The sequence below is a fragment of the Arachis ipaensis genome, chromosome B7 (genome assembly GCF_059453495.1).
Source record: "Arachis ipaensis isolate K30076 ecotype BB chromosome B7, ASM5945349v1, whole genome shotgun sequence".
In the NCBI taxonomy this organism is placed as follows: Eukaryota; Viridiplantae; Streptophyta; class Magnoliopsida; order Fabales; family Fabaceae; genus Arachis; species Arachis ipaensis.
Genome location: NC_142442.1, coordinates 98392504 through 98418925, shown reverse-complemented (window position 1 = coordinate 98418925; position 26422 = coordinate 98392504). Strand labels below are relative to the sequence as shown.

The window sequence follows — 26422 nt, the reverse complement described above, 5'->3', positions numbered from 1 at the left end:
TGGGATAAGTGAGATAAAATCAAATAATGGCCTCAATCATTCTTTTGGTATGTATCTATATTCTATATTCTATATTCTATAATTGGACATATAGATTAAAGCAAAGTAAAGAACATCAGAATATAAAAGAAGGGCGGAACACACAGGAATAAAAATTATGGTTTAAATGTAACCATACAATTAAGCTCAAAACTCACAGGCTATGTGTTCTCTAGCTCAAAAATCATTTATCACTTATGTATGTCATGCAGGTTTAGTTAAAAATTCTCATTATTCTCAATGTAAAACTTATATTGAATGGCTTTAAAGTTATAGTGTTTCTCCTTGATGAAGTGTTGTTAACTAACATGTAATGCTATATATACAAGGTGTGGGTTGTTTTGATTTTGTTAAAGTCTCTAGTTTACTTCCTTCTTCTTTTCAATCTATTCTTAGTTATTTTATGCTAAAAAGGATAAACTATACTAATCAATCCACGATTTCTATAACTAATAAGTTAGAATTGCAACTAAGTGGCTAAAATATGAACTAAAAATGCAAAATACAGAAGTAGAGTAAAAATACATAAAAGTAGCAATGTATAAATACTCAGAAAATAAAAATAAAAATAAAGAGAAAAATACAGAAAAATATCCAAAATAAAAGAAAAAGAGTCTATAGTGGTTCACCAAGATAATACGCCAGAGATGGCGACCTCCCCATACTTAAAATGAAGCATCGTCCCTGATGCTGACTCAAGCAGGGTGTGAAGGGGTGTCATCACTGGAAGGGATGGTAGCTAGTGTCTCTGTGGTGGTTGGCTGGGGGTCTGGCTACTGTAGAGGAGGGGCTGTCTGAATGGGATCTCAGGATCTGCAGCCTGGATCTGATGTGGGATCTCTGCCTGTAGTGTCGCCTGCTCGGTGTCGGCCTGGGGATGGGTCTCTGCCTCGGGCGCATCCGCCTCCTCCTCAGATGCCTCGGAAGGTGTGTCAGGCTCAGAGGGGATGTCGCTGGATCGTATCATCAGCTTCAGGTGCTCATAGCGTCGCTTGTTGCGACGCTCCATCTGGTCAAGTCGTCAAAACAAGCGGTGTACCAGATGATAGACAGACTCTGTAGCAGGTGGAGGTGCAGTGGTGGTGGCAGGGGTAGGTGGTGCAGCAGTGGAGGAAGAGGGACCGGCAGATGGTGTAGCTGTATCATCAGCATTGGCAGTCAGGAAAGAAGGTCTGTAGCCCAAGGCCAGGAAGTTCCTGCTGTGCGGGATAAGCTTCTTGCACTCTGCAGCAGGTGGCCTCTCATGAGCATCCTCCCATGGCACGTCAGCTCGACGGCCCAGCTGGGTAACCAGATAGGGAAAGGGAAGAGTGCTGCGGACGTGGACCCTGGCCATATAGTGCCGGATAAAGCGTGGCAGGTATAGGTCCTTGCCCTCCATCACACACCAAAGGAGGGTGATCAAATCGGCTGGTATCTCAGTCTCGTGAGTACTCGGCATAATGTAGTTGCTGAATATCTGATGCCATAGTTGAGCCTCATCGTTCAGGTAAATCCGCTTGATCCCTTTGGGCATGGTGGTGTTCTGACCCATAATCCAAGGAACTGTCGGGTCAAGGGCGATCCTCGCCTTTACTGCATCCCAGTCAAATCGCATATAGCGCATATCCTCCTCAGCTTTCTGATAGCCATCTGTCTGATCAGTTTTAGGCAGAAGTTTCAGAACCTCTTCTATTGCCTCCTCAGTAACCAGAATCTGCTTCCCTCTGAGGTTCACTGCATCTAGGGAAGTTTTGAAGTAGTTGCAGTAGAATTCCCTAACCCAAGATGCATTAACCTCAGTCAGAGGTCTCTCCAGATAGAACTAGCCTCTTTGTTTGATCTGATCAGAGGTGTATTGCTGGAGTTCTTCTGGGATCTTCAAAGTCCGCTCCAGGTATAGGTTCCTGGAGTTTGCAAACACCGGATACTTCAGCTCACAATATCGGTTTGCAAACTTTATTGGGTCAGTGGCAGGAAGTAGCTGGTCGGCCTTCTCCTGCGGGGTAAAGGCTTTCTCCCGCAAGGAGGCATCATGCATGAGGTCGATGATAGACACAGAGGCTTCTCCTCTTTTCTTTTTGCCAGAAGTGGCCTTGCCTTTTCCCCGTCTCTGGGAATCTGACATCCTGAAAAAACAGAAAACCAGGATATAATAAAAATAGGAAGGTAAATAGGCAAATAATCAAAGAAAACATAAAGTGGCAAAGGAGCAATAGGATAATGAATATGAGTTAAGTAAAATGTGCATTTAGGATTGTATAGGAGTGAAAAGTCTGAAAAGAAGAAATCACAATCCAAAATGTAATTGAATGCAAGTTAAATAGAAAAATTAACATCATGCCTTGGTTATAATGTTAAAAGGAAGTGAAAGAAAAAACAGAAAAAAGAAGTTTTGAAAAGGTTAGGTTGGTTAGAGTTAAAATTAGTGAGTTAGTGAAAAATAGGTTAAAGTAAGAGGCATAATGAAAATAGTCCAAGTAACAAGTAATCACAGGTAGAAGCTATAGGTAACTCATATTCAAACAAGTAAAACAGTTTGATGATGATTCAAATAGAGATAAAGAACGCAAAAATAGGAATCAAACATCAACATTGCAGTTTAGGAACCAGGAAATCAAAAAGGATAAGAATACATGCCCTGGCATTCATGAATGGTTTGGTTAAAGCAGAGGAAAACAGAGTTCAAGATTCCAAAATCAAAACATGAATGAAAGTCAAAAAGATTTATAAAAATTTGGGCAGCATTCGGGCTAAAATTGGATTTTCCCGGAAAATAAACAGCAATCAAACAGTTCATATGAATTAAAAAAAATCAAGCTGCAGTTACATATAATGAACATAAACCTGAAAATTCACTGTAAAGAGCAGCAATATACAAGAAATACAGCATATGAACAAGATCACAGCAGCAGCAGATTTGTGAATTTGATAAAACAGAAACAAGAACAGTGCAAGTAAACAGACCTAAATCCACTAACCACATCCAAGGCTACCTAACAACCTAAAATCCACTACAACATACATATCTAACTATCCTAACATGAACATAAATGGAAAAATAAGAATAAACTACGAATAGATAAAAGGGATTGCGTGTTGTGGAACCTGGTAGGCGTAAGAAGGTGGTTGGGGTAGAGAGGTGGCTGGGGGGTGGTGGAAGTGGCGTTCTGTGCGGTGGCTGGCGGTGGTGCTGCGGTGGGGTTGCGGTTCAGAGGCAGGGAGGGGAGAAGAGGGGGTGGGTAATGGGGTAAGAGGGGAAGGGAGGGGGGAAAGGGGTTGGTGCTGCTGGTGGGGCGCGATGGGTACGGACGGCGGCGGTAGGTGGTGGGCAGTGGCGGAGAGGGGAGGGAAAGGGAAGAAAGAAGAAAGAAGAGAAGAATGGGGGAGGGGGTGGTGCGGCGGTGGGGTCTGGGTGGTCGGCGGCGTCTGGGTGGTGGCGCGGTGGTGGCTGGGTGGTGGTTGTTGAGGGTTGGGGGAGAAGAGAGGGAGAAGAAGATTTTGGGGGGTGTCGCGACTGATGGGGTCTCGCGTGACTGGGGGGGTTATATTTTTGAATCCACGCGGCCGCTTGGGGCACGCGGTCCCGTGGTTGGGGTAATGGGGGTGACGCGATCGCGTGGGGCGCGTGATCGCATGGAGGGGGTAAAAGAAGGGATGACGCGATCGCATGGGGCATGCGATCGCGTCGCCGGAAATTGTGCTAAACGCACGAATCCAGCATCGTTCCAGCGCAACTCTCTGTCTCCTTTTGGGATTTGTGCAATCCATGCGATGCGATCGCGTCGCTCACGTGGTCGCGTGGGATTGGTTGTGTGCATGTGACGCGATCGCATGGGACATGCGATCGCGTGGGCCATTTTGTGCTAGACGCACAATGGCCGCACGATTCTAGCCCAACTTTCTGGACGTTGGATGTTTACGCCGATCTCCAGGTCACGCGGCCGCGTGGATGACGCGGTCACGTGGGAAGTGTAGTTCGCCTTTTAACGCGATCGCATGGGTGATGTGGTCGTGTCGCGCACCCCTTTTTTTTTTTTTAGATATGCAGAATGCGGAATGCAATATGCAGAATGCAGTGCTTAATGTGAATGCTATGCATGATTCCAGGTTCAATAAAATAAGATAAAATTCAAAAACAAACAAAACTAAATAAAATTAAAATTGCAAAAGGAACAATCATACCGTGGTGGGTTGTCTCCCACCTAGCACTTTTAGTTAAAGTCCTTAAGTTGGACATTTGAAGAGCTTCCTGTTATGGTGGCTTGTGTTTAAATTCATCCAGAAATCTCCACCAGTGCTTGGAATGCCCATAGCTTCCGGGGTCCCAAACTAGGCATGTAAAGCTTCTGAGCAGCTTCAAATAGAGTCTCAGGCTCCCGGGGTGATGAATATCAGAATATTTTCCAGGATCCCAAACTTTGGTTCTAAATCCACCTTCGTTTTGATCTATATTTTTCCATCCGGGCGGTTTAGAAAGTAAATTCTCCCCATGGTAACCAAACGTTTTCCGAGATCCATTCGATTGATTTTGATGCCAATCCGTGCACTTCGAGTTGAAGCGTGGAACCTTATTGAACCTTGTGCACCAGCTCTGAGCACGAGCCATTTCCCTCTTACTCTTAAAGCCATAGAGAGCTCTAAGCTGGCCATCTGTTTCAAGCAAACCGTATTCAAGTGAAAAAGTAAAGTTAAAGGTTAAGGATTGTACCCACTTGAAGCTTGTATTAGGTGGTAATGGCCTTGGGGAAGGTGTTTCTGGTGGTTCTGTAAGTTCTGCTCCCTAGTAATCTTCTGTGAATTCCTCCACTTCTCTGCAAGGATCTTCAAATGCATATGAGTCCTGGTCAAAGTCTTCTATATCTTCCTCATCACTTGAGTCATAGATTGGAGGTTGAGAGAAATCTAACTCCGCGTCATCTTCGTATTCACTTGGGGAAGATTTTTCGATCTCAGAGAATTCACTTGCGGATGCAAGTTCACTACTAAGAGAGCTTGACTTGCGACTATCATCATCAACGGAATTTGTGTCCTGGGTTATTCCGTCTAGTTCTTCATAAAAGACTTGCCTTGGGGATTGTGCAATATCCTCCTTAGCATCAATTGTAACGTCCTTGACGGAGTTCTCCTCAGCTCTGGATTCCCATGGAGGTTCAGCATCTCCTAGATCTTTAACCAACTCTTCTTCTTGTACAATGACAGCTTTTTCCACTTGTTCTAGTATGAATTCATGCTCTGTCTTGTCCACTGGAGTTTCTAGTGTCTCCTTCATGCTACGCTCTTCATTAGATTGTCCACATAGGGCTGTGGTTGGTCCTTGAATGTTCGCGCGTCTAGAAGCTAATTGAATTACTGCTTGCTCCAGTTGTCAAATGGTTGCTTGAAGCTTATTTACTATTTCCTTGAGGCAAACCTCTGATTCTCGGGGTGATGGATTTGGATATGAAACATAGGGAAGTGGTGGTGCTTGGGAGTGAGTGGATTGGAACTGGGGTGGGAAAGGATTATATGGTGACGAATGGTGAAGAAAAGCTTGTGAGTGTGGTGGTTCGAGGTGATGTTGAGAGGATGGTCTATAGGCACGGGGTGGGGCTTGTTGGTAGTTACAAGGTTGTCCACCATATCTATCAGTTGGGTATGCATTGTAGAATGGTCGTTGTCCATGATATCTTGGAGGATGTTGTTGCTTAAAGGGTTGATTAGATCCTCTTGGCTCCATCCATCCTTGATTGGTCTGACCTTGATACATATTCCTACTGCAACTTCTATTTCCTTCAACAAAGTTAGAACCAAACTCAAAGCGAGAGAGGTGAGAGTTCATAGTATCAAATAAAATTAAAAAGGAAAAACAAAAATAAATAAACAAGCAAAAGAAAAATATTTACAATAACCAATAATAAGGCACACGTTAGCAGTTCCCCGGCAACGGCGCCATTTTTTGACGTTAGGATTTTTGCTAGTAAAGAATGTCATAAAAACAGTCGCGTTGTAGATATAGTTTCTAAACCGACAGAAATCCCTTCGTACAAACGTTGTGGTTGTCACAAGTAACAAACCCCTTAAAATTGATAATCGAGTATTTAAACCTCGGGTCATCTTCTCAAGGAACTGCAGGGAAGTATGTTCTTATTATTGGTTATGGAGATTGTAAAATTGGGGTTTCAAGAATGAGGAACGAGTAATTTAATGGCAAGTAAATTAAATGGCAGTTGAAAATAGATAAATACTATAAAGGAAACTCTTGGTAAGGTATGAGAAATTAGAGGTCCAATCCTAGTTATCCTTAGCAATGATGATGATGGTTGAATTCTAATTCCACTTTGTTAACCATTACTAAGATAAAGGGAGGTCAAGGGATTAATTGCTTTGATCTTCGAATCCTATTTATTTCCTAAGAAAAGATTGGGATTATGGAAGTTCAATTCAATTAACAAAGATAACAATTATCAATTATGCTGTTGAATTGGATAACTCTTGAGTTACTGATTTCTTAACCAAGACCAAAAGGAGAAAAAATAAATCTACTTGGAATAAAAATGTCTTCAGAGTAAAAGTAACAATAGCATGAATAAGAGTAATCAATATTAAACTGAAATAACTCAAATAACATTAATAAAAGAGTAATCTGTAACATGAAAGGATTCATAAAGTAGCTTGCAAAAGTAAATAAAAGGAATATTGAACCTGATCAAAAGTGATAATCCTGAAGGTGAATAAAATTCCTAAATCTAAATCCTAATTCTAAAGAGAGAGAGAATCTCTCTCTAGACTAAATCTAATTCATGGAAAGTGGAAATTGGCGAGCTCTCCCTGAATGGATGCATTCCCTCACTTCATAACCTCTGGTCTATGCCTTCTGGACTTGGATTTGGGCTAAAAAGGGCTTCAGAAATCGCTGGGAGCGTTTTCCGCAATTTCTGGTGCGTGGCCTCTGTCACACGTCTGCGTGGGTCACGCGGTCGCGTCATTCGGAGCTTTTCTTGCCACGCGGTCGTGTCAGTCATGCGACCGCGTCATGTGCGTTCTGCTTAAGGCGCGCGGTCGCGTCAGTCATGCGGCCGCATCGCTGCTTCTTCGCGTTTGGCACGCGATCGCGTCGTACATGCGATTGCGTGGATGCCAGTTTCTTCAAGGACTCCGTTTTGTGCTTTCCTTCCATTTTTGTATGTTTCCTTTCCATCCTTTGAGTCATTCCTGCCTTAGAAGATCTGAAACTACTCAACAAACTGATCATGGCATCGAATGGAAATAAAGGTAATTAAAATAATTAATTTTAAAGCATAGGAAACATGTTTTTCACATACATCACATAATAAGGAAGGAGAAGTAAAACCATGAAATTAATATGAATAAGTAGGTGAAGGATTGAATAAATCACTCAAACTAAGCACAAAATACATCACAAAATATGGGTTTATCAATAGTTGTGCCTCGCATCGATTCATCGTTTAGAGCTCGATTAAACTATGCCTATTCGCAGTCATTAAGGTCCTATCCGCACCAAACAATCAACATTAAGGTGATCAGTCTTAATATCTCAAGTTAGGCACGAACATTCCCAAAATGAGCACTCATAGACATTGATGCCAAATGTATCTTGAAGATACCCTAACAGCATGAGACACACAAGCAGAGTATCCAATGAAGCATAGTCAGTCCACTCCCCAGGCTCTATTAGGAACGAACAGCTCTGATACCAAATTGTAACGACCCAACTCCCAGTATGCCATGGTCATAAAAGAAGCCAAGTGTTACCAACTTGTTCTTCCTAATTATTAACTATTACTTAATATATGAGCCTGTTCCTTGTTAGAACGTTGCCAATTTTATGGGTAACTTTTTTTTTTTACTTATATCGTTGCGAGCGAGGGAGTAAAAGAAATAAGCACACACTGATAGAAATAATAAGGAAGCACAAAGAAACATATAACTCAACTAATATTATACATCATGTATACTATAAAAAAAACATATAGCGTTAACAAATGATTAAGTCAGTTTACATCCTCGTCATCCTACGTAGCTAATATATACACGACACTCCCAGGACCTGGCCCATACAAAAAGCCGCTAAGCTGGCGCCCAGGCTAGCCTAACCACTATATAACTCCTAGCTCTCGGGTGTACTAACACAAATGAGAGACTAACTAACAGATAATGTTAGACTAGAGTGTCATCAAAAGAATTTCCCAACTGCTGTCAGACTATATCTACACGTGGTCGATCAGAAGATCGTCATGAGGCTCATCCATCTCCTCATCCTGCTCTATTTCTATCTCAGGATCCTCCTCCTCCTCATCGTCCACAGCTGTAGCCATACCCTCAGATCTACCAGAAACACTACTGTCACTATGTATAAACCATTCGCGAGCACAGGTCTGTTTGCGTAAATAGGAGCTACCCTATCGTCCGGTAGTGTTGGCTCAGCAGGCTGTGGAAAGTCTAGGATTGGCTCAGGGGAAAAGTCCCACTTTGGTAGAATCACAAGTACATAGTCACCAGCTAACTCGGGCTCGTCAGGTATGATAGGCTCAGGTGCCGCCTCATTCAAGGGTTGAGCTGGTATAGGGTGTCCGGTACTATCGAGAAAAGGATGCCCAGGTGCGTCAGGGTGTAACCAGGATAAGGAAAAGTCGTAATGAGCATCGGGGTCAAAATGCGGGATATACAAGGGATGTTGGAAGGGACGGTTTTGTAACGTGTAACGTCTCATACAAAGCTCCGCACTCAGAATGTAGTAACCATAGTACACTGGATCCTCATAAATGTGTAGGTCGTCGACTCCATAGAATATCACGCCCGTTTCCATCTGAAGGGGAGGAAGGGAGAGAAGGGGGTAAGAACTGGGGAGTTCTTAGTAGGGTCTGGGTTATTAGTTACATTCATTAATTCCGTGTTATTTAGCAGATAAATAGCAGAATACCGAGAAGCAGTGAACAAAAGAAATAGATAACTAGAGAAAACAGAGAAAACAGAAAGCAAAACACAAACAAGAGAATACAAGAAAACAAAACACAGACACAGTGAATAGATAACAAACAAAGAAAGCATACATTCAAACAACAACCATAACAGAGTAAATGCACAGCCAAGTATGATGCATGTCTAGCGCTAGTGCAGGTAATGAGCTCATCTGTCGGTTTCTACCCGCTCCTGACGTAATCCGAAGCAGCTGAAACGGGTATGGCTTTCCAGTTGGCTATACCCCTGTGTACAGGAAATAACCCCTCTGCCACCACAGGGTCCACTGCACGCAGGAAATAACACATCTGCCACTACAGGGATGTATGCCGACACACCTTCTATATACAGGAAATAACCCCTCTGCCACTACAGAAATGGAACAGGTGGTTGATAAACCCATATTTCATGAGTTCTTTTGTGCTTAATTTGAGTGATTTATACAATCCTTCACCTACTTATTCACATTAATTGCATGGTTTTACTTTCCCTTCCTTATTATGTGATGTAAATGAAAAACATGTTTCCTAAGCTTTAAAATTAATTATTTTAATTACCTTGATTTCCATTTGATGCCGTGATTAGTGTGTTGAGTAGTTTCAGATTTTCTAAGGCAGAATGACTTAAAGGATGGAAAAGGAAACATACAAAAATGGAAGGAGAAAGCAAAACGGAGCTTTGAAGGAAACTGGTATTCACGCGATCGCATGGATGACGCGATCGTGTGCCAAGCACGAATCAGCAGCGATGCGGTCGCATGACTGACGCGACCGCGCGCCTTAAGCAGAACGCACATGACGCGGTCGCATGATTGACGCAACCGCGTGACAAGGAAAAGCTCCAAATGACGCGATTGCGTGACCCACGCGGACGCGTGATAGAGGCCACGCACCAGAATTTACAGAATACGCCCCCAGCGAATTTTGAAGCCCTTTTGGCCCAGATCCAAGTACAGACAGCATAGACCAGAGGTTATAAAGTGTGGGAATGCACCCATTCAAAGAGAGCTCGCATATTTTACTTTTCAATGATTTAGATTTAGTTGAGAGGGAGATCTTCTCTCTCTCTTTTAGGATTTAGGATTTCTTCTTGTTTTAAGAGTAACTCTGGATCCCAGGTTTAATGTTCTTTTATTTTAGTTTTATTTATTCCAACATTTGAATTGATTATTATAATTTGATTTATGAATTATTCCACGTCACTGATTGTTCTTTGAATTAATGATATTTGAGGTATTTTCAGTTTATGATTGTTCTCTTTGATTTAAGTTATCATTGCTTCCCATCTAAGGACTTCTTTATTATTTCAGCAATTTTACTTTTTTTCCCCTTTTGGTTCTGGTTAAGGATTTAGTAACTCAACAGTTATTAAACTCAACATAATTGATAATCATTATCTTGCTAATTGAGCTGAACTTAAGTAATCCCAACCTTTTCTTAGGAAATAAATAGGATTCAAAGGCCAGATTAATTAGTCCATTGACTTTCCTTTGCCCTAGTAAAGGTTTACCAAGTGGAGTTTAGATTCAACTTTCATTATAGTTGAGAGAGATAACTAAGTTGGACCTCTAATTTCTCTTATCTTGCCAAAAGTTGTTTTATAGTTATTATTTATTTTTAATTTCCATTTAATTCACTCGTCATTTAAATTACTTGCTTCTCACCTTCTAAACCCCGATTACAACCTTTATAACCAATAATAAGAACATACTTCCTCGTAGTTCCTTGAGAAGACGACCCGAGGTTTGAATACTCGGTTAATTGTGTGTTTTCTTCTCTATAATTGCAAGGTTTGCTTTGTTCCATTCTATATGTCCATTATTTAGTGTATTTACATGCTTGCATATGATTGAGGCCATTATTTGTTATTAGCTCACTTATCCCAAATAAGCCCACCTTTTACATCACCCTTGTTAGCCACTTTGAACTTTTTAACCCCCTTCTATTTCATAACCACATTACTAGCCTTAAGCAGAAAAACAAAATAAAAATCCCAAGTTGAATCCATGGTTAGCTTAAGATAGATATTGTGTATAATTTAAGTGTGGAGAATTTTATGGGAACATGTGATGATATGAAAAAGTAGGGAATTAAATTGAATAAGTTATTTGAAAATTTGGGAAGCATGCTCATATGAAATCAAAATAATTAAATTACCATGTACATTGAAAAAAAATATTAAGTAATTAAATAAGGGGATTCAAAAAAAGGAAAAAAAAAGAAAGAAAAATAATATTACCTCAAATGCAAAATAAAAAGAATCAATGCACATGGGACAAAATTCAAAAATAAGTTTGATACATGAGCATGTAATACAAAAGTGGGAAAAATTTGGGTAGCTAGGTAAAGTATTTTTAAATTATATAAAGTATGTATATATTAGGTGAGATCTTAGACTAATCAAGGATTCATTTTGTTAGCTCACTTAACCTTATATATATATATGCCCTCACCCTTACCTAAGCCCCATTACAACCTTGAAAAAATCTCATGATGTTTCCATTGGTATATTAAATTTTTGTTGATTGGTTAGATGAAGAACAAAGTTTAGAAAGCATGACTAGAGAAGAGTAGAGTGATTAACCCTAGACACTTGAGAGTTAGAGTGATATACACTACCAGTAAGGGTTCAGTGCTTAATTCTATGTTCCCTGCTTTCATGAGCTATCTTCTTACAAATTTATTTGCTTTTTATTGTATGATTTGAATTAGTGAAATCTGATTTATGTTTGTCTTAAGAGCTTATTTACTTTTAACCAAGTAGGTAGAAACATTTTGCATGTAGTTGTATTCATACAGATAGGTTGCATTTCATACATTTTATCATTCCTCTTCACTTCTTTATAGCTTCTCTTGAGCTTAGCACGATGACATGCTAATGTTTAAGTGTGGGGAGGTTGATAAACCACTATTTTATGCCTGTCACGCGGGTGACCCGGGTTTGATCCCCGGCAACGGTGCTATTTTGAAGAACTGAAGAATGATGGTTTAGAAGTTATAGTAAACTCTCGTTGCAAGTATAGTTACTAAACCAAGCAATTAACTTTTCTTACAAACGTTTTGGTTGTCACAAGTAACAAACCCCTTTAAAATTTATAACCGAGTATTTAAACCTCGGGTCATCTTCTCAAGGAATTGCAGGCAAGTGTTCTTATTATTGGTTATGAGTCTTGTAAATTGGGGGTTTTGAAAGTAAGGAAGAAGTATGTTAAATAATAAGAAAAATAAAATAGTAATAATAAAATAAACTCTTGGCAAGGTATTAGAACTGGAAGTCCTATCCTTATCAATTGTGATGAGAATTGGATTTTAATCCCATTTTGTTAACCTCTAACTATAAAGGTAAATCAAGTGGATTAATTAGCTTGATCCTCAGGTCCTAGTCAATTCCTATGGAAAGACTAGATTTATTAGAGCAACTCCCAATTTCAACCACTGCTTTATTTGACAGCTCAAACGTTACCAATTACTTAACCAAAGCCAAAAAGAAGAAAATATCTAAATTAAATTAAAAGCATCAATATAAATAAAGCAAAACAATCTTAAATCTGAAATACCTCAAATAATATTAATTAAGAAAATCATAACATGAATGTAGCATAAGCCAAATTGAAAAGATAAATAATAATTAAAAGTATATAATAAAAGTAGAAAATAAATAAGAGGAACATTGAACCTGTGATGAAAAAGAAATAATCCTAAATCCTAAAACTAAATCCTAAGAGAGAGGAGAGAGCCTCTCTCTCTAAAAACTACATCTAAAACCTAAAACTATGTGTTGTGAGCTTATTCTCATGAATGAATGGATTCCCCCACTTTATAGCTTCTAATTTGTGTTTTCTGGGCCGCAAATTGGGTCGAAAACAGCCCAGAAATCGCTGAAGAAGAAATCTGCCACGCTAATTTTTGCCACTACGACGCGTCCGCGTAGAGCACGCGTTCGCGTCACCTAGCATCAAGGAAACTATGGTATATTATATACCAAATCGAAGCCCAAGACGTTAGCTTTCCAACGCAACTGGAACCGCATCATTTGGACCTCTGCAGGTAAAGTTATAGCCGTTTGAGTGCGAAGAGGTCATGCTAGACAGCTTAGCAATTTCTCCAACTTCTTGTATTCCTTCCACTTTGCATGCTTCCTTTCCATCCTCTGAGCCATTCCTGCCCTGTAATCTCTGAAATTACTTAACACACATATCAAGGCATCTAATGGTAATAAGAGAGGATTAAACATAGGGAACTTAAGGCCAAAGAAGCATGTTTTCAATCAAAGCACATAATTAGGAAGGCAAATGTAAAACCATGCAAATAGTATGAATAAGTGGGTAAAGAGTTGATAAAAACCACTCAATTAAGCACAAGATAAACCATAAAATAGTGGTTTATCAACCTCCCCACACTTAAACATTAGCATGTCCTCATGCTAAGCTCAAGAGAAGCTATAAAGGAGTGAAGAGGAATGATAGAATGTATGAAATGCAACCTATCTGTATGAATGCAACTACATGCAAAATGTTTCTACCTACTTGGTTAAAAGTAAATAAGCTCTCAAGACAAACATAAATCAGATTTCACTAATTCAAATCATACAATAAAAAGCAAATAAATTTGTAAGAAAATAGCTCATGAAAGCAGGGAACATAGAATTAAGCACTGAACCCTTACTGGTAGTGTATTGATGCACGGAAAACTTGCCTCATAACAAATTTCCTTCAGCAAGTGTACCGAATTTGTCGTCAAGTAAAAACTCACAATAGAGTGAGGTCGAATCCCACAAGGATTGATTGATCAACCAACTTTAATTAGAGGAATGTTCTAGTTGAGCGAATCAGAATTTGGGTTTAGAGTTGCAGAAAATTAAATGGCGGGAAAGTAAATAACAGAAAAGTAAATGCTAGAAATTAAGAGTTGAATGTAGATGACGGAAAGTAAATTGCAGAATCTTAAATGGGAATGGGGAAATTGCTCATAAAAGTAAATGACTGAAATTAAAGAGAATGGGTAAGATCAGAAATGGGGAGTTCATTGGGCTCAGGAGATGTTGCATTCTCCGGATCAATTTCATTTTCATCTCTTCCTCAATCAATGCACTCATTGATCTCCTTGGCAATTTTAAGTGATCGAATTACAATTCCTTGTAATTCAATCTCTCAAATCTTGATCAATAGCCAATTCCTTGGTAAATTTCTCATGAGAAGAGATGAAGTATGGTCACTGATTATACCACATGCATTTTCCAAATCAAGTGTTGAGAGGATTATAGTCACATATCCATCCAAACCTAATTTGGTCCAGCATGAGAAAGCATTTCTAGCATGATCTCTTCATTCCTCTTTCAAGGTTCAGAAGAGATCCAAGTTTGAATAGCTTCTTTTCCAAGATAACTACCCAATTGGATGAAGATCGAAAGCTTTCAAGTAAAATCAGGAGAAAATATAGAAGAAGAATAATGAAAACTAGTATTGATCCATCAAATTACAACAGAGCACCCTAACCCAATGAAAGGGGTTTAGTTGTTCATAGCTCTGGAAAATGAAAACAAAGATGGAGAATACATGAAGAAACTAGAAGTGCAGAGAAAGTAAAATACAGAGAGTATTTCTATGCCAAGAGGCTCCCTATAATTTCCAACTCCCAATTTAATTCAAAGCTACTCCTATATATACTACTCTTCTGTTCTTCTAGTTGGCTCTTCAAGTCTTAGGTATGGGCCTTTGGATCTTAAGTTTGAAGCACTTCTCTTCTTCATTGGGCTTGGTTTTACTTGCAGAGAGAAAGTGTGAAGTGGGCAGGGACTTTAGCTCAGGACGTTAGTGGTGTTAACGTTCAGTGAAAATATGGGTTCGAGAACGTTAGTGACAATCGCCTTTTTCACTAACGTTCCTCACCAAAGTAAGAGCCACGTTAACTTCAACGTTAGTGGCACAAATGTTGCCACTAATGTTGCCTCTTTGTCCTTCGCACACGTTATTGGGACTTGCCTTTCCTAATAACGTTGAGAAGTCTCCCTCTTCCCTACGTTAGAGTCCACGTTAACTTAGTTAACCTGGCACATAGGCTTGCCAATCTTCGAGAACGTTAGTGACACTTACCATTGTCACTAACGTTCCAATGTGCCCCTATTTCTCATGTTAGAGTCCACGTTAACTAGGTTAACGTGGCTTCTAACGTGGCCATGCTAGCCATCTCCAATGTTAGTGACAAAGTTGAGTGTCACTAACGTTGGCTCATCATTCCCTTATCCACGTTAGCTTCCACGTTAACTAAGTTAACGTGGGAGTTAACGTGGCTCATAGTGGCTTGTGTGGGCTCATTCCAACGTTAGTGACAATGTTGGGTGTCACTAACGTTGGCGATCACCTCCCTTCTTCACGTTAACTTCCACGTTAACTAAGTTAACGTGGGAGTTAACGTGGCTTATTGTGGCTTGTGTGGGTTCCTTCCAACGTTAGTGACAATGTTTGGTGTCACTAACGTTGTCGACCACCTTGTTTCTTCACGTTAGCTTCCACGTTAACTAGGTTAACTTGGGAGTTAACGTGGCTTATTGTGACTTGGCCAACGTTAGTGATAAAGTTGAATGTCACTAATGTTGGCTTCCCCTTTACTTCTCAACGTTAGAGGCAACGTTAACTAAGTTAACGTGGCCACTTATGAGCTTGGTCCAACGTTAGTGATAATGTTAAGTGTCACTAACGTTGGCTCCATTTCCTTTCTTCCACGTTAGAGTTCATGTTAACTTAGTTAACGTGACTCTTAACGTGGGCAATGATGGCTTCGAGAGCATTATTGGCAATTACTTTTCTCATTAACTTTGCAAGTTACTCCCATTCCACGTTAGTGTTAACGTTAGTGTAACTAACGTAGCCACTAATGTGGTTCTTCTTTGCTTCCTTTGTCCTGAAATCAAGCAATAAAGTGCATCAAAGTTCTAATCCAAGTCATGGGAAATGCAACATCCAATTTGTCATTACATTCATGCAAAATCCTCATGAAATCATGTAAAGTGCACAATGTATGCTTGAATCAAGATGTAAGTGAATATCTACCCAAAACTAGCTTATTTCCTAAGGAAATGCATGAAACTACCCTAAAAATAGTAAAAAAAAGGTCAGTGAAACTGGCCAAAATGCCCTGGCATCACAATACCAAACTTAAAGCTTGCTTGTCCCTAAGCAAGTACTAGAACAAGAGAATGATGAATGGAATTCCAAGAGAAATGAATCATTCTTGTGGAAGTCATGTCCCTGGTTTTATGATGGTTTCATGCATAGCAACTTAGGTTCATTCCTGGCTTTCAGACCTTTATCATGTCCTAGAATACTCACTGTGATTGCATCCCATGAGACTTTTATTCATTGATCCTTTTATTGTTATTTCAGGGATTATTTGTGTTCTTAGGCTAAGTGCTCTGTAAGGGGGCGACTCTTTAAGATAAGCTTTCAGTCAACACTCCCGAACCAGTTGGTTCAAGGTGCTGGGTGTTAAGACACCCCTAAGGACTTACTCCCTCAAGTCTCTTTCCCCCATACATACACACCACAGGCATATAGTTTATTTTTTTTTTCTTGAGTCCTTGGTGTCCAGCACCTCTTTGGGTTACTAAATGCTCTGTAGTGATGGTTACTCTTGATAGTGGACTTTCAGCTGATAATCCCGAGTTAGTTAACCGAAGTTATCAAGTGCTAAGGCACCCCTAAGAGCTTATTCATCCAAGTAGATCCCTCATACAGGAGCACCACAGACACATGCCTCAAGATTAAAACCATTGGTGCCTAGCCTCATTGCTTACCCTTTTTCTTTTATTTTTTTCAACCTTTATTGTTCTTTCCCTTTTTCTTATTAGGATCTTCTTAATTAGCTAGTCTCATGGGGTGTGTCTCAAGCATAGTATTCATGACAGATAGTTGTCCTCCAACCTTGTGGTTGAACCAACTTAGCTAACTTATGACTATACCATAAACTCATGAACTTCCTCCATAATATGAACTCCTCTCTGGTTTTTAAAAACACTCATTCTCTTTTCATTTGATTCAAAGGGACAAGCATACAAGTAAGCAAAGTAAGGATGCAGTGACATAAAGACTAGCAAACATAGACCTCTTCAACAAAAAACTTAAAAGACAGAATTTAAAAAAAAAAAAGGTTCAAACTAACATTTAATTATTAATCAAGATTGCATTTGGACTTCCAGTTTTCAACATTCTAAGTACATGGAATTAAGTGACAATACAACCTTTAGGGGATGGTTTCTAGTTGCCCCCTTTTTGTCATCATCCTGGTCTTTGTTACCTCACTTCCTTGGGTGAAGGTGCACCATTTCCTCATAAGATTCCTGCAAAGTTATTGGAAGTTGCTTGTTCCCAAAGCACTTGAGAAATAGTTAGATTGCATATATGCTTGTGACTTCTGAACTTAATTTAGTGTGTCAACACCAAACTTAGTTCCTTGCCCAGTACAGAACCTTGCATATATGCAGAGAACCTCATATCTTGTTGTTTAACAAAACAATTATCAACTAAAACCTAACTAAATCTAAGTGGTTTCCATTGATTGATTGGAGCTAGCAATGTGCTTTGGGAATGGAGTGTGATTCCTTTGGTGGAACACCAAACTTAGAATCACACTTTCACTCTTGAATTGTTTTGGTGTGGAACACCAAACTTAGCTCCTCGCAATACAGAGGAAACAACTTGCGATCCTTATTGAAATAAAGATGAAAAGGAAACTACCTGAGGTTGGGTTGCCTCCCAACAGAGCGCTCTTTCATCGTCGCTAGCTCGACGGTTCCTCCTTTACATGAGATGGTAATTCACTCTGGGGTTTTCCCCCATGTTGCCCAGATAATGCTTGAGTCTTTGTCCGTTCACTGTAAAAGTCCTTTCTGAACCTTCATCCATGATTTCGATGTGTCCATATGGCGAAACTTTTGTGACAAGAAAAGGTCCGGACCACCTTGATTTGAGTTTTCCTGGGAATAGTCTCAACTTGGAATTGTAAAGGAGTACTCGCTGCCCCTTTTCGAAACTCCTGGGTGCAAGATGCAGGTCATGTCTTCTCTTTGCCTTCTCTTTATACATCTTGGTATTTTCATAGGCTTGTGACCTGAATTCCTCCATCTCTTGCAGCTGCAAGATCCTCTTTGCACCAGCAGCAATGCTGTCAAAATTTAGTATCTTGATAGCCCAGAGAGCCTTGTGTTCCAGCTCCAGTGGTAAATGACAAGCCTTCCCATACACTAGTTGATATGGGGACATTCCAAGTGGTGTTTTGAATGCTGTTCTGTATGCCCAAAGAGCATCATCCAGCTTCTTCGACCAATCCTTTCTTGATGCACCCACAGTCTTTTCCAGGATCCTCTTTAGCTCTCTGTTGGATATCTCAGTTTGTCCACTTGTTTGGGAATGGTAGGGCGTGGCTACCTTGTGTTTTATCCCATATCGTAGGAGAAGAGCTTCTAGTGGTCTGTTACAAAAATGGCTCCCTCCATCACTGATGAGTGCTCGTGGGACTCCAAACCAGCTAAAGATATTCTTCCTGAGGAAGTTTATGACTAGCCTGTTATCTTTCGTTGGGGTTGCAATAGCTTCTACCCACTTGGAAACATAATCCACTGCTACCAGGATGTACTTGTTTGCATATGAGGTTGGGAATGGTCCCATGAAATCGATTCCCCACACATCAAACAATTCTAGTTCCAAGATGAAATTTTGTGGCATCTCATTTCTTTTAGGCAGGTTTCCAGATCTTTGGCATTCATTGCAGCTCTTTACTAGTTCTTTGGCATCCTTGAAAAGAGTGGGCCAAAAGAATCCGCTTTGTAACACCTTAGTTGCAGTTCTATCCCCTCCAAAGTGGCCTCCATAGCATGAGCCGTGGCAATTCCATAGGACCTCTCGTCCTTCTTCTTCTGAAACACATCTTCTAAGGATTCTATCTGAACACTTCTTGAATAGATATGGCTCATCTCAGACAAAGTACTTTGCATCATTCATGAGCTTCCTTTTTTGATGTTTATTAATCTCTGGAGGCAATGCACCAGTTACCTTGAAGTTGGCAATGTCTGCGAATTATGGTGCTTTGTGAACTATCATCAACTGCTCATCAGGGAAGAACTCGTTCACACTTGTATCAGGTGTTCCACCTTTATCATGAGGAATCCTGGATAGGTGATCTGCTACTTTGTTCTCCACTCCTTTCTTGTCTCTGATTTCAATATTGAATTCCTGCAATAATAAGATCCATCTTATTAGTCTTGGCTTTGATTCTTGCTTGGCAAACAAATATTTAAGTGCTGTGTGATCTGTAAAAACAATCACTTTAGCACCAATGAGGTACGATCTAAACTTGTCAAATGCAAAAACTATTGCCAGCAACTCCTTTTCAGTAGTGGTATAATTTCTTTGAGTATCATTAAGGACTTTGCTCGCATAGTATATCACATGGACTAAGTTATCTTTCCTCTGTCCCAGCACTGCCCCAACTGCAAAATTAGATGCGTCACACATCAATTCAAATGGTAAATTCCAATCAGGTGGGGAAATGATAGGAGCAGAGGACAACCTCATTTTCAAATTTTCAAAGGCTAACATGCATGTTTCATCAAAGATAAATGGTGTATCAGATACAAGGAGATTGCTTAAGGGCTTGGCTATCTTTGAAAAATCTTTAATAAACCTTCTGTAAAAACCAGCATGCCCTAAAAAGCTCCTAATTGCCCTGACATCACTGGGTGAAGGCAGTTTTTCAATAAGTTCTACTTTGGCTCTGTCAACCTCAATGCCTTGGTTAGAAACTTTGTGACCAAAGACTATTCTTCCTGTCACCATAAAGTGACATTTCTCCCAGTTCAAGACCAGATTAGTCTCTTGGCATCTTTTTAATACCAAGGCGAGGTGATGTAGGCAACTAGGAAAGGAATCTCCGAATACCGAGAAGTCATCCATAAAAACTTCAATGAATTTTTCTATCATATCTGAAAAGATAGAAAGCATGCAGCGTTGGAAAGTCGCAGGTGCATTACATAGCCAAATGGCATGTGTCTGTAGGCAAACACTCCATATGGGCAAGTGAATGAGGTTTTCTCTTGATCTCTGGGATCAACCACTATTTGGTTATATCCTGAATAACCGTCGAGAAAACAATAATAAGCGTGCCCTGCGAGTCTTTCCAACATCTGATCCATGAATGGAAGGGGGAAATGATCTTTTCGTGTAGCCTCATCGAGCTTCCTGTAGTCTATGCACATCCGCCATCCTGTGACTGTCCTTGTAGGAATTAGTTCGTTCTTCTCATTGGGAACCATGGTAATTCCTCCCTTTTTTGGGACAACATGCACGGGGCTAACCCAGGGGCTGTCTGAGATCGGGTAGATTACCCCTCCCTGCCATAACTTCATAACTTCTTTCTGTACCACTTCCTTCATGATTGGGTTCAACCTCCTTTGGGATTGAATGGATGGTTTGGCATTATCTTCCAGCAGTATCTTGTGCATGCATATGGCCGAACTTATCCCCTTCAAGTCAGTAAGAGTCCAACCAATGGCATCTTTATGGTTTTGCAGTACTTTGAGTAGTTCATCCTCTTGATCTTGGCTGAGGCATGAGCTTATGATTACTGGGTAATTTTCATCTTCTCCTAAGTATGCATATTTGAGAGAGGGTGGCAGTGCTTTCAGTTCAAGTTTGGGTGCTTCTGACTTTTCGTTCTCTTCCTTTGGTGCACCTTGTATTTGAATCTCTGTTGTTGCAACCTCTTCACTGAACGTAGACTCCTCCTCTATTAAACCTTCAGGTTCTTCTTCTTCAAAACTTTCTTGCACTGCATCTTCAAGTGAGTCCAACCTTATACAGTCTCCCAATTGCTCTGGTGGGTAACTCATGGCCTTGAACACACTGATCGTCATCTTTTCATTGTGTAATCTCAGGGTGAGATCTCCTTTTTGTACATCAATGACAGCTCCAGCAGTGGCCAAGAATGGCCTTCCCAGGATGATGGAAGCCTTGGCTTCCTCCTGCATGTCCAGCACTACAAAGTCTGCTGGGAAGATAAAATCTTCCACTTTCACCAGCAAATCTTCTACGACACCAAGCGGGAACTTGAACGATCGGTCTGACAATTGTAAGGCCATCTTTGTTGGTTTAGCTTCCTCAATCTTCATCTTTCTCATCATAGCTACCGACATCAAATTGATGCTGGCTCCTAAGTCACAAAGAGCCTTTTCCACTATGATTTCCCCTATAATACAAGGGATCTGAAAACTCCCGGGATCCTTCAATTTCTGGGGTAGTTTGTGCTGAATGATAGCACTACATTCTTCGGTTAATATCACAGTCTCGTTGTTTTTCCAGCTTCTTTTCTTAGTCATTAGCTTCTTTAAAAACTTGGCGTAGAGTGGCATTTGTTCTATTGCTTCAGCAAAGGGTATGTTGATTTGTAGTTTCTTGAAGATCTCCAAAAATCTCGAAAACTGGTTGTCATCCCCCTTCTTCTTTAATTGCTGAGGATACGGGACTCTTGGTACGTCTGGCTTCAGTACTCCTTCCCCTTTTTGTGAACTCAGATTAGGAACTTGAGCTCCATCCTGCTCTTCTTTCTCTTTATCTGAGTCCTTTTCTTGTGGTTTCTGGGGAGTTTCCTTCAGTTCCTTCCCACTCCGAAGGGTGATAGCCTGACACTCCTCCCTCCTCCCTTTGTGTTGAGCAAGTATTGCTGCGAAGGTTGTGGCTGGAAATTTGCTTGAATAAGTAGCCAATTTGTGTCTCAAATTTCTTGATAGCAGCATCCTGATTCTGCATATTGAACATCACTTCTTCTCGGAACGTTTTACTATCTTGAATCTATTTGCCTATGCCTTCAAGTAGATTCTCAATCCTTGAGAGTCTGTCATCAAATGATTGTAGATCGGGATTAGAGGTGGAAGGATGAGGTAAGTTATTTTGGTTTTGATGTGGATGTGGAGAGGTGTTGTTCTGGGGGTGTTGATATGGTCTAGATGTGAAATGTTGGTGGCTCGCATTGTTGGGATTTGGGCATCTTTGATCAATGCTTTGGTCTTGTTGATTTTCCCACCCAAAGTTTGGGTGATTCCTCCATCCAGGGTTGTAGGTCTTGGAGTATGGATCATGGTCTTGCCTAGGTGAATTCCCAATGTAGTTGGCTTGCTCCTGACTACCTTCTGCTTCTTCATTCACTCCTTCTTGGGTTGTTGATGAAGTGGAGATTGCTGCTACTTGGTTCCTCTCCATCTTCTTGGTGAGGTCAGCCAGCTGCTGGGTAATGAGCTTGTTTTGGGCCAGCAGAGCATCTACATTGTTTAGCTCCATCACTCCTCTAGTGTTTCCTCTTTCGGAAGCATAGAAGTAGTCATTCTCTGCTACAGTTTCAATGACATCTATGGCTTCCTCAATGGTCTTCTTCTTGTTCAAAGATCCTCCGGATGAATGGTCTACTGCCATCTTTGATTCATATGACAGGCCTTCATAGAAAATGTGCAGCTGCACCCATTCGTTGAACATATCTGGTGGGCACCTCCTTGTTAGGTCCTTAAACCTCTCCCATGCTTCATAAAGAGTCTCACCATCTTGTTGCCTGAAAGTTTGGACCTCAGCTCTCAGCCTATTGATTCGTTGAGGAGGGTAAAATCTTGCTAAGAATTTGTTCACCACATCTTCCCAAGTTATCAAGCTCTCCTTTGGGAAAGACTCCAGCCACTTGGCTGCCTTATCCTTGAGTGAGAATAGAAATAAGAGCAGTCTATAGGTGTCAGGATGAGCACCATTAGACTTTACTGTGTCACATATTCTTAGGAAGGTGGTTAGATGTTGATTGGGGTCTTCTTGGACACTTCCTCCAAACGAACAGTTGTTCTGAACAAGGGTGATGAGCTGTGGCTTCAGTTCAAAATTGTTGGCGTGGATGGTTGGCTTTTGAATGCTACTTCCACAGTTTCCTGGGTTTGGATTGATGTAAGAGCCTAAAACCCTTCTATCCTCCCCAGCATGATTTGCTCGACCTCTTTCGCCATGGTTGTGAGTCTCTTCTTCATGATGGTTTTCCATGTTTTCTTCCATGTTTAGTTCAAAGTATTCCTCCTCTTCCTCAGCACCAACTACTCTTTTTTCTCTTGCTTCCCTTCTTAATATTAAGAAGGTCCTCTCAGGTTCAGAATCAAAGGAAGTTGAAGCCCCGCTTCTTCTCCCTGTCATACAACCAACAAGTACAAGCAAGGAAAATAGATGCAGAAAGTATTTCTGTCAGAATTACTGTTAATGTGAGTGATGCAATATATCAAACAGTTAGTGGGTTAGTAAAATAAATTGTAAATAACAAAGAAAAAGTAAGGGGAAGGGAAGAAATGAACTAAAACAGAAAGTAAATTACTCAAACAGAAAATTAAATCAAACAAAACAAAAATGCTCAATCTGTTATCTTCCAATTTAATCATTGTTGATGCACAATCAATCCCCGGCAACGGCGCCATAAACTTGATGCACGGAAAACTTGTCTCATAACAAATTTCCTTCGGCAAGTGTACCGAATTTGTCGTCAAGTAAAAACTCACAATAGAGTGAGGTCGAATCCCACAAGGATTGATTGATCAAGCAACTTTAATTAGAGGAATATTCTAGTTGAGCGAATCAGAATTTGGGTTTAGAGTTGCAGAAAATTAAATGGCGGGAAAGTAAATAACAGAAAAGTAAATGCTAGAAATTAAGAGCTGAATGTAGATGACGGAAAGTAAATTGTAGAATCTTAAATGGGAATGGGGAATTGCTCATAAAAGTAAATGACTGAAATTAAAGAGAATGGGTAAGATCAGAAATGGGGAGTTCATTGGGCTCAGGAGATGTTGCATTCTCCTGATCAATTTCATTTTCATCTCTTCCTCAATCAATGCACTCATTGATCTCCTTGGCAATCTTAAGTGATCGAATTACAATTCCTTGTAATTCAATCTCTCAAATCTTGATCAATAGCCAATTCCTTGGTCAGTTGCTCATGAGAAGAAATGAAGTATGGTCACTGATTATACCAATGCATTTCCCAAATCAAGTGTTGAGAGGATTATAGTCACATATCCATCCAAACCCAATTTGGTCCAGCATGAGAAAGCGTTTCTTGCATGATCTCTTCATTCCTCTTTCAAGGTTCAGAAGAGATCCAACTTTGAATAGCTTCTTCTCCAAGATAACTACCTAATTGGATGAAGATCGAAAGCTTTCAAGTAAAATCAGGAGAAAAGATAGAAGAAGAATAATGAAAACTAGTATTGATCCATCAAATTACAACAGAGCTCCCTAACCCAATGAAAGGGGTTTAGTTGTTCATAGCTCTGGAAAATGAAAACAAAGATGGAGAATACATGATGAAACTAGAAGTGCAGAGAAAGTAAAATACAGAGAGTAGTTCTATGCCAAAAGGCTCCCTATAATTTCCAACTCCCAATTTAATTTAAAGCTACTCCTATATATACTACTCTTTTGTTCTTCTAGTTGGCTCTTCAAGTCTTGGGTATGGAACTCTACCATTGAAAATACATAAGTGAAGGGTTCAGGCATGGCCGAGAGGCCAGCCCTCAAACGTGATCTAAGATAGCATACAACTGATCAAAGATATCTAATACAGTAGTAAAAAGTCCTATTTATAATAAACTAGCTACTAGGGTTTACAGAAGTAGGTAATTGATGCATAAATCCACTTCCGGGGCCCACTTGTTGTGTGCTTGGGCTGAGCTTGAAGTCTACACATGGAGAGGTCATTCTTGTAGTTGGACGCCACCTTTTGTGCCATTTTGGGCATTGAACTCCACTTTGCAACTTGTTTCTGGCGCTGGACGCCAGAATTGGGTAGAGAGCTGGCGTTGAACGCCAGTTTGCGTCATCTAAACTTGGGCAAAGTATGGACTATTATATATTTCTGGAAAGCCTTGGATTTCTACTTTCCAACGCAATTGGAAGCGCGCCATTTTGAGTTCTGTAGCTCCAGAAAATCCATTTTGAGTGTAGGGAGGTCAGAATCCAACAGCATCAGCAGTCCTTCTTCAACCTCTGAATCTGATTTTTGTCCAAGTCCCTCAATTTCAGCCAGAAAATACCTGAAATCACAAAAAAATACACAAACTCATAGTAGTGTCCAGATATGTGAATTTAACATAAAAACTAATGAAAACATCCCTAAAAGTAACTAGATTCTACTAAAAACATACTAAAAAACAATGCCAAAAAGCGTATAAATTATCCGCTCATCACAACACCAAACTTAAATTGTTGCTTGTCCCCAAGTAACTGAAAATCAAATAGGATAAAAAGAAGAGAATATACTATAAATTCCAAACTATCAATGAAACATAGCTCCAATCAGATGAGCGGGACTTGTAGCTTTTTGCCTCTTGAATAGTTTTGGCATCTCACTTTATCCATTGAAGTTCAGAATGATTGGCTTCTATAGGAACTCTGAGTTTAGATAGTGTTATTGATTCTCCTAGTTCAGTATGATGATTCTTGAACACAGCTTCTTTATGAGTCTTGGCCGTGGCCCTAAGCACTTTGTTTTCCAGTATTACCACCGGATACATAAATGCCACAGACACATAATTGGGTGAACCTTTTCAGATTGTGACTCAGCTTTACTAAAGTCCCCAATTAGAGGTGTCCAGGGTTCTTAAGCACACTCTTTTTTTGCTTTGGACCTTGACTTTAACCGCTCAGTCTCAAGTTTTCACTTGACACCTACACGCCACAAGCACATGGTTAGGGATAGCTTGGTTTAGCCGCTTAGGCCAGGATTTTATTCCTTTAGGCCCTCCTATCCACTGATGCTCAAAGCCTTGGGATCCTTTTTATTTGCCCTTGCCTTTTGGTTTTAAGGGTTATTGGCTTTTTGCTCTTGCCTCTTGGTTTTAAGAGCTTTTGGCTTTTTCTGCTTCCTTTTTCTTTTTCTTTCTATTTTTTTTGCCTATTTTATTTTATTTTTTTCTGCAAGCTTTGTTCTTTGCTGCTTTTTCTTACTTCAAGAATCATTTTTATGATTTTTCAGATTATCAAATAACATGTCTCCTTATCATCATTCTTTCAAGAGCCAACATATTTAACATTCTTAAACAACAACTTCAAAAGACATATGCACTGTTCAAGCATTCATTCAGAAAAACAAGAAGCATTGTCACCACATCAATATAATTAAACTAAGTTCAAGGATAAATTCGAAACTCATGTACTTCTTGTTCTTTTGAATTAGAACATTTTTCATTTAAGAGAGGTGATGGATTCATAGGACATTCATAACTTTAGGACAAAGTTACTAACTACTAATGATCATGTAATGAAGAAACAAACATAGATAAGCACTTAACATATAGAAAACGAAAAACAGAGAAAGTAAGAACAAGGAATGAGTCCACCTTAGTGATGGTGGCGTTTCCTTCTTGAGGAACCAATGATGTC

At 40.1% G+C, this 26422-nt stretch overlaps 1 non-coding gene across 1 annotated transcript; it reads left to right on the top strand.

Moving 5' to 3' along the window:
• The first annotated feature begins 22490 nt into the window (after positions 1 to 22490).
• Positions 22491 to 22597, top strand: LOC148553476 (small nucleolar RNA R71). The gene has a single exon (XR_015893765.1). It is a non-coding gene; the product is annotated as a small nucleolar RNA R71 (small nucleolar RNA).
• The last annotated feature ends 3825 nt before the right edge of the window (positions 22598 to 26422 follow it).